Source organism: Leiobunum rupestre, chromosome 7 (genome assembly GCF_980474605.1).
Source record: "Leiobunum rupestre chromosome 7, qqLeiRupe1.1.hap1, whole genome shotgun sequence".
Classification (NCBI taxonomy): domain Eukaryota; kingdom Metazoa; phylum Arthropoda; class Arachnida; order Opiliones; family Sclerosomatidae; genus Leiobunum; species Leiobunum rupestre.
Window position 1 is genome coordinate 18,833,551 of NC_143390.1, and position 8,353 is coordinate 18,841,903.

Genomic DNA, 8,353 nt, shown 5'->3' on the forward strand with positions numbered 1-8,353 from the left:
GGATTTTCTTGCGTACAGTTTTCATTAGTTAGACGCTTTAGCGCCTGCTGCCGTCGGAAGGGGAAAATTCAGAAATTGTCTTCACCCCCTCCCGTAAAACGTTTAGCTTAAAGGCTCGTGACGCTCGTCCAATGAAATTCGTACACAACCCTTCGTTAGCGTGTTTAAAGGCTAGCTGTGTTCTCCTTGTATTTGTTGCTCCTAGCTTGAAGTAAATAAGTCGGGTATAATGTACACCTCCATGTAACTTGAAAAACCTGCGAGGGAAAAGTTGCGATGGGCTTTCGTTTTGCCATGGTAACCGAAAACTTTTTTGACAACATGATTTGGAATTATTTCCATTGAAAATAACATGCATTTAAACTTGATTAAATTTAATTTTTAAAATCAATTTAAATTTTTTTAACGTTTTTGAAATTTTCAAAATGTTTCACAGGGGGGAACCTTAAAATCCTTCAGATTCCCATGTTATTTTCAATGGTAAAATCCCAAATCATGTCAAAAACGTTTTCGGTTGCCATGGCCAAACGAAAGCCCGTCGCAACTTTCCCCTTGCAGGTTTTTTAAGTTACATGGAGGTGTACATTATACCCGACTTTGAACAAAATCGGTGATTATCACCTCGGGTCGTCTCCTGGTGAGTGTTGGTTTAAAGGAAAAGATATACATTTATTTGTAGTCGAAGGATGCAATTCTTATCATATATCATCCTTTTTAAACCAAAACGATGGATTATTAGTTTTTATAAAAAAAATCTATAAATGTTGTATGTAATGAAATTATGATTGGTGGAATTTCTTGTTTAAAATTAGATATATCTAATGAATATTGGAACCATTACTTTCGCTGGCTGTAAATTTATAGGCCACCTAGTTCTCAGGTAAAAAATTTTATTCTTGGTTTAGAGGCCGAAATATCTTCTTGTAATATAATAAAAAGTGTAATCTTAATAGGTGATATAAATATCGATATTTTGTCTACTAATGAATACTTAGACATTTTACATTCTTATAGATATGTTGGCATTATCAATGATTATACTAGAGTAGTATAAATATAAAATCATGTAGAGGTAATATTTTTGTTAAAGGCCTAGTTTCACTTTGAATCTGGAAAAAAGGGTTCAGGCGGGTATGTGGCTACCCCTTCTGTCATCTCGGACGCACGGTGACCGTCCCGCTCTTCTTTATCGTTTGAATACGACACCTGGTGAAATTAATTCAAACTATTCCGAGAATTATGGGAAATCGCATTTTACCCAGAGTTCTTTGAAATTTTTCCAGAAATATCGTCTGCTTAGGAATAGTTTTTTTTTAAATCGTTCCTGCATTATCTTAGTAATTTAAAGGGTTATTTAATGATTATGAAAAAGTTGAATACTTTAAACAGGTAAGCAATTTATTCCTAAACTATTCTTTATAGTTTTCGTACATAAAATTATACAAAATATTAAATTTTTATAGATAAAGTTGAAATTTGTATCTAAGGTTAGGTGGTAATGTGAGCAATAGAAATCTCTTATACATATTTCAAACATGGAAAACCAAAACCAGTAAGTTAAATTTACAGTGTAAACAGTGTCTATAGTGGATAGACCGTGTAAATATAGTTACCGTTGCTATTGCTAAGTAGTTTTTAATATGACAATGTTTTTATTTGTAGATTAGTGGTTAGTTTTTCGTCAAATAACTGTGATATAGCAAAACCTAACATACCAAATAGAAATTGGACAGAACAAAATTTCATAAAACCTTCAGTGAGCAGGAAATAATAAAATATAAAAACAATCATAAGTCAGGTAAACATTTTACGAAAGGATATAAAATGGCCAGATCAAAGAAAGTTAGGATCGTTACGCAAGATCACTTTCCAGTAGACCAACACGCAGCCTACACAGTACCAGGAAGAGCTGGTCAATTTCAGGAATATATAATTGTTTTCCACTTCTGGTATTCTTTATATCTGCTAATACGCCTGTATCTTGCCTCCTTAATTTTTCACGAGCTACAGCATAACCAGCCCATTACAAATTTATAAAATCCCATAAACTTTTTTTTGCTTTCGAAAACTGTAACTTCTTCTTACGTTGAATGACTTATTAGTTGCTTTTTAAACCTCAAATTGCATCCCAGGGTTTATGAATTGTTTACATTTATTCGTTAATTCATTTAAGGTGTCTTTTTTATTTTTTTCTAGGGTTGAAACATTCTCTTTAAGCTCATTATTTTCAAATATCAACTGTTTAATCAGAGCATCCTTTTCATTGATAATTGATGAGTAATGGTCTTTTATTATATACGAATGTTCACAGTGGCTGATTGTAAACTCATTCTTCATGCTCATTTGTGGTACTGGTAACGTACTTTCCTCGTTGTTAATAACAACATCTGCTCCTAGCGACGAGGTTTTTTCCGGAGGAAGAACCAGTTAGTTATAACTTAACCGTTCTATAAATAAAAACACGGTAAAAATGTTATAAATGACAATGGATTTATAAGTTAATTTCCAACCTTTGAAAGGCTTTAAAACAACATGTTCAAATGATTTCCAAGGAAAGTGACGAGGGAGAATGCATTGTAATGTTTGACTCCAGCGGGGTTGAAATGGTATCCGCAGGTTTTGCTAGTTGCTGAAGGAATCCAGTTTCAAAATTTGCTTTAGAACTTGTGCATGGTATTAAAATCATGAGGAGCTGATTGAATCCTACTAATCCATTCCTCTTTCAAAGTCTTGTCCCTTGGAAACAAATGAGAAAGCTAGCTTTACTCTTGTAGCTGTTTTTCCCACAACCGATAACACAACATCTTGTTCCTCCCCTTTTGGGAGTTTCTGAAGAACTGAAAATAATATACTATCGTTAAAAATTGAACATTCAATAAAATAAGCGAAAATTTATTATTAATTACCTGTTTTGTCTCTCCATCTCGTTTGAAAATCATATTTTACACCTAAACTGATTAAGCCTTTCCGATAACTTACGTAGCAGACGATTTATACGGTCCTAGCTAATAGCGTTTTCCATTGGGAACCTCCGAGTGTGATCCGGATTTGTTGAATGAGCGGGAGGGAGTACCTTGGTCAATGGAAGACGATCCTCCCTCTCGGAGTTGCCCCTTTTTAGTTCCACATCGAGATATATATATCGAAGTGGGACTATTGCTATGGACGGAATGTCGTTAAGTGTTGTTTGTTGTTTGTTGTAGTTTGTTGTTTGTTGTTTGTTTGGTGTGGAAACCAACAACACGGCAGATGGAGCTGCGAAAAAGAATTTATTAATATAATTTAAATTACCGCCGGCGCCGGGACTCGAACGCAGATAGCTGCTGCCCGCGTAATCTCCAAAAGCCGAAGATTTTACCCACTATGCTACGCCGTCCTATGCGTGAGAATAGCTTAAACTTTTACTATAGAACACTTTTTGTTTCGTTCCCGCCCAATAGGGGGGCGCATTACTTCCATGGGGGGGGGGGGGAGCGGAACGAAATTTTGCGTTTACTCAATAGCGGTACAAGTAGATTGTTAACTAGTAGTGCCCGTAAAGGCGGGAGAGATAGATCCGTTAGACATTGCAGCAGAGAGCATATAATATTATATGATCTCTGATTGCAGAGAGGTCTACCTCGTAGCTGTCGCAAAGGTCAGAAGTAAAAAATAAGTGTGCACTTTCTTATCGAAACCGTGTATGGCCAGAAGTAATAAATAAGTGTGGCACTTTCTTATCGAAACCGTGTATGGCCAGAAATAATAAATAAGTGGGGCACTTTCTTATCGAAACCGTATATGGTCAGAAGTAATTAATAAGTGTGGCACTTTCTTATTAAAGGGAGAATGACCGAAAAAAAACAGTGGGTCTCATTCGATAGAACTCTTTGACGCGCACGCAGTGCCGTTAATTTCCGCCCCCTCTGACCAACCCCCGTAAAGGGAGAGTTACCGAAAAAAAAAGTTGATTTCATGAGGGTGGGCGGTGGCCACTCTTTAACAATGGATGGTGAATTTTATATCAAACAATAGGAAATCAAATGGGCTCAACAGCTTTTTTATTAGTTTGCCCACCCGGGTCAGCTGATGGTGGGCGGCATCCACTCTTTAACTTAGGGTGGCAATTTATTTATCAAACGATAATAAGCGTTTGTATTAGTTTGCCTACCTATGTCTACTAAGGGTGTATAGGTTTGTCCACTCTAATACACTGATGTGGAACTAATATTACGGCCTGGGCCGACTTGTTTCCCAATGGAATACGATTTTGATTTTGGAGCACTCCGGGAGTGCTCGGAGGTTCCCAATGGAAAACGCTATAAGCAGACGGAAATCGAGAAAATGTTGATACCCATAATACCTAGCGAATCCCCAGTAGATGGCGCGTTTCAAACGAAAAAGATCTCTACCGCGCTGTTTCGCGTTAGCTGCACTACAAAGTTAACTTGTCGCAAAGGATATAGCAATACGTGTTCAAATAACATAACTTGTTAGCGCAGCCATATGCTGGGCAGGTTAAGATTTTCACTCCATATTTCGCAAGGGGTGAAATCGGAAAAAGAAAGAGCGAGTCTAGATTGTAATATTGTGCGAGAATTTTATATTCTTAGTTCTAAAATAAATCATGAAAATATATATATTTTATTATTGGAATTTTACTTATTTTTTAATGTTTTCCGTTTGACTGATATTTCGACATATATAAGGATAATTTCCTAAAAATTTGGAATTTAAAAAATATTTTAATGTAAATTTTAATCGTTTTGGACGTTTCACTATTAAATAAAATATCGTATTAAGATATTGAAAGGAACACAATTTGAATAGCAGCTAAATTTTATTTAATTAGTACAATGGGTTTACTACAATTATTCAATAAAAACATGTTAAAAATGACTGCCATTTGTGAGCCATATAGTCCACCCCGTCCGGATTAGGATACCTATTCGTTACACAATTTAAAACACATTTTGGCATAATTTGCCTCCGATGAAACACAGTGTTCAAATTGTTCCGGGTCAATTCTCTACTTTTCATAGCTAAGTATCTTGGATCGGTCCACGCTTCGAGGTTGTACAACATTTTCCAAAAATGGCCGTACAATGTTCTCCTTGCGCGACTGTTTCTACCACACGAAGGTCTTCCAGGTCTCATAAAATCATTCGGCCTGCTAGTTACACAAGGCAATAAATGGCGATATTCGCATTCATTGACTGAAACAAAACAAGTCCACGAGTAAAAATGTTTCCTTTCACATGAAGCAAATACTTTGAAACTTCTTAAAAAAGGAATCACAGTGGACTTCTATCGTTCCCCTTCTCAACAACCTCACTCGTTCTGTGCGATAGAGCAGCGGGATACTCTACCATCGTCGCAATGACTCGGTCGAACCCAGCTCTCCCTCCTGTAAACCAACATCGACTCGCCTACGACCAAGCACTACGCACTCCGTGCTTACATTGATACACATCGTCCCCTCTTCTTAGCGCTCACCGAAACTAAGCTAGATGCTACTATATCATCTATCGAACTTTTTGGTCCTGACTTTGAGGTGTACCGGAAAGACATTAACTTAAACGGAGGTGGTGTTGCCTGGCCGTCCACAAGGACCTCAAGGCCTACCCATTGGACCTGAAGACTGAAGTCGAAGCTATCGCCATCCGGGTGACCATCGGCTCCTCGTGTCTCATTTATCGGCCACAGTCAGCCACCCTCACGTACACCAAGAGACTTAATTCCCTCCTTGGATCTCTTTCCGGGGGGAAGTCCGATCTCATCATCACCGGCGACTTTAACTTACCCAGTATTGACTGGGTTATGCAGACAAGTTCCTTGTCAGTGGCAACGAGCTTTCTACATAATTTCCTGGCCTCTCACCTCAGCCAGCATGTCACTGATGCCACCAGGGTACGTGATTCAGCTGCCAACATCCTTGACCTGGTTCTGGTTTCCGATGACAACATTCTTGAAACTGTCTCCCATCTTCCGGGCATCAGTGACCATGATTTTCTCCTGCTCAATATTCGTTGGGTCCGCCCCCTACCAAGGAATCCTCCTCGATCGGTCCCTGACTTCAACAAGGCCGACTTTGCGTCCATGACAAGCTCGCTCTCTGATATCCACCTCCCCGATGCAACTTCGATTGAAGAGACGTGGAGGGCTTTCACCTCGGCCGTCAGGCAAGCGGTGACGGATCATGTTCCCACTAAGCATCTATCCTCCAGGCATAATCTCCCGTGGGTAGGCTCTTCCCTCAGACGTCTGATGCGCATCACAAACCGTAGGTAAAACCGCTCCCGGAAGTACCCTTCTGCTGCCAATGTACAAGCCTTCAGTCGGCATCGTGCTATGGTCAAATTTGCACTCCGAGCTACGCGCACCCATCATATTGACAAAGTAGCGTCGGATATCACAACCCACAGGAAAAAGATCTACCAGCTACTCTCCAAGAAGGCAAAGTCAGCGGGAGTTCCTGATCTCTCCAGCTCTGGAAAGACGTTCACCACAGCAGTAGACAAAGCCAATCTCGTGGCGTCTACCTTCCGACGTACTTTTCCGGCGTATGATGTAGCCGTAGTTCCGCTCTTGGTGCCTCTTGCACATCATCTTCTCAGTCAAAGGAATACACCAGCTGTTGACCAAAGTCAAACCGCATAAAGCCCCTGACCCTGATGGAATCCAGTCAATTGTATTGCGCCGATTCATTAGCGGCTCCACTTGTGACCATCTTCCAGCTGTCCAATGACGCCGTGTGATTGGAATCCGGCTAACGTCACGCCAATACCCAAGGGTATATAAAAATCCTAGTGACTTTACGAACGCACGTGACACTTTTTACGTTGGATCATATAATAATTCATGTCTAATTTATCTCGATAAAAGAATTCGGTATGGAAAAGAGACGTATTTTCTGAGACGGTCGTTAGCAGAGTTGGACTGGAACAACCACGTTGGGAAATTACGAAAACAGTTATAGTCTGAGGGCAAAAACTACTTCTACGCAAATAAAACTTTCGAATTCGTTCAAAGATTATTGGAAACCATTGTTTCGTCTAAAGGCGTATCTTTTAAAATATAATTAAAATTTAATTGTTCGAAAATAAAAAATTTATATCTTGGAATTTGAACACATTGAGTAATTTGCTTTATATTTTGAATAAACCTAACCTTTGTTGTATATAAATAAAAAATAAATAGGTATTTAAATATAATCTTCTTTATACGGGGTTTATTATTTGAGTTTAGCTTTAAAATTTCTAAATCAACATATAATTAATATAATATTAATATAATGAATAGTATATATATAAAATTTCGAAATCAACTGCCCTCAAAATGGCGGCTAAAGCCCAAAGCTACAGAGCGATACTACTCTATACCACAAGGTACTGTACTCGGTCCGATCCTTTTTTTAATTTACGTGAACGAAATTTGTACAATTCTATCTCATTCACTGATGTTATGGTTATACAATTCGTGGTCTAATGTTTATGCGAAAGCAAACACTGGTATTGATCAGATAAAACATTTATTAGGTGATCATTTACTAAGCCTTAACCTAACTATGACCAGTTACATTACCTTCTCGTTAACAAATAGTGGCCAACCAACTGTTAGCGACAGATAATTGTATTTGTCATTCTATTAAGAATACTTGGGTATTTATATAGATAGTACGTTGAAATGGGACATCCAAATAATAATATTGTAAAATCTTTAAGATTATATCAGCTACGAAATATACTTAATCATGCAACTCTTCGTACAGTTTATTATGCAATTGTTGATTCGATAATATCTTATGGAATTATCTGTTGGGGCAGTGCTACTGAAACCAGCTTGAAACAGATTATTAAATTGCAAAATCGCATAATAAGACTTATCTAAAAAAACCATGGTACTACTCTGCTACAAAGTTGTATAAAGAATTCGATGTTTTCAGTTTCCAACAGTTATACATTATGTCAGTTATTTCAACTAATTTTTTTAATTCATCTATGCGAAATGTTAGCTATTTTACTCGTTTTGTGTAAGTATATTGTATACCTGTGGTTCAATTTACTGTTTTTTTGCGTCGAAGTTTTATTTACTTGGGACCCAAATTGTTTACTACATTACCTCTAAAACTAAAATCTGAAAAATGTACACAATTATTTATGAACAAACTGAAAAAAATTATAAAATGTAATCAATGTTTTTCTCAATAATTTAATCCTTAATTAACAAAAAAAACATCTATTTAAAAATAATTACTCCAACTTTGATGTATTGAAGGTAGCATAATTATATTTATAAATTGTACCTACCCTTAAATACAAGCCCTGCTTAGATAGAGGGAGATGTGTTGTGCCTTGTTTAAATTTAAACTATT

The 8,353-nt window shown here is 37.4% G+C and overlaps 1 long non-coding RNA gene across 1 annotated transcript; it reads right to left on the reverse strand.

The window, feature by feature from the left end:
- Positions 1-1,579: 1,579 nt before the first annotated feature.
- On the reverse strand, positions 1,580-3,588 carry LOC149935000 (uncharacterized). The gene is made up of 3 exons (XR_016482381.1): positions 2,907-3,588; positions 2,511-2,837; positions 1,580-2,447 (listed from the first exon to the last, which is right to left on the reverse strand). It is a non-coding gene; the product is annotated as an uncharacterized LOC149935000 (long non-coding RNA).
- Positions 3,589-8,353: the final 4,765 nt, after the last annotated feature.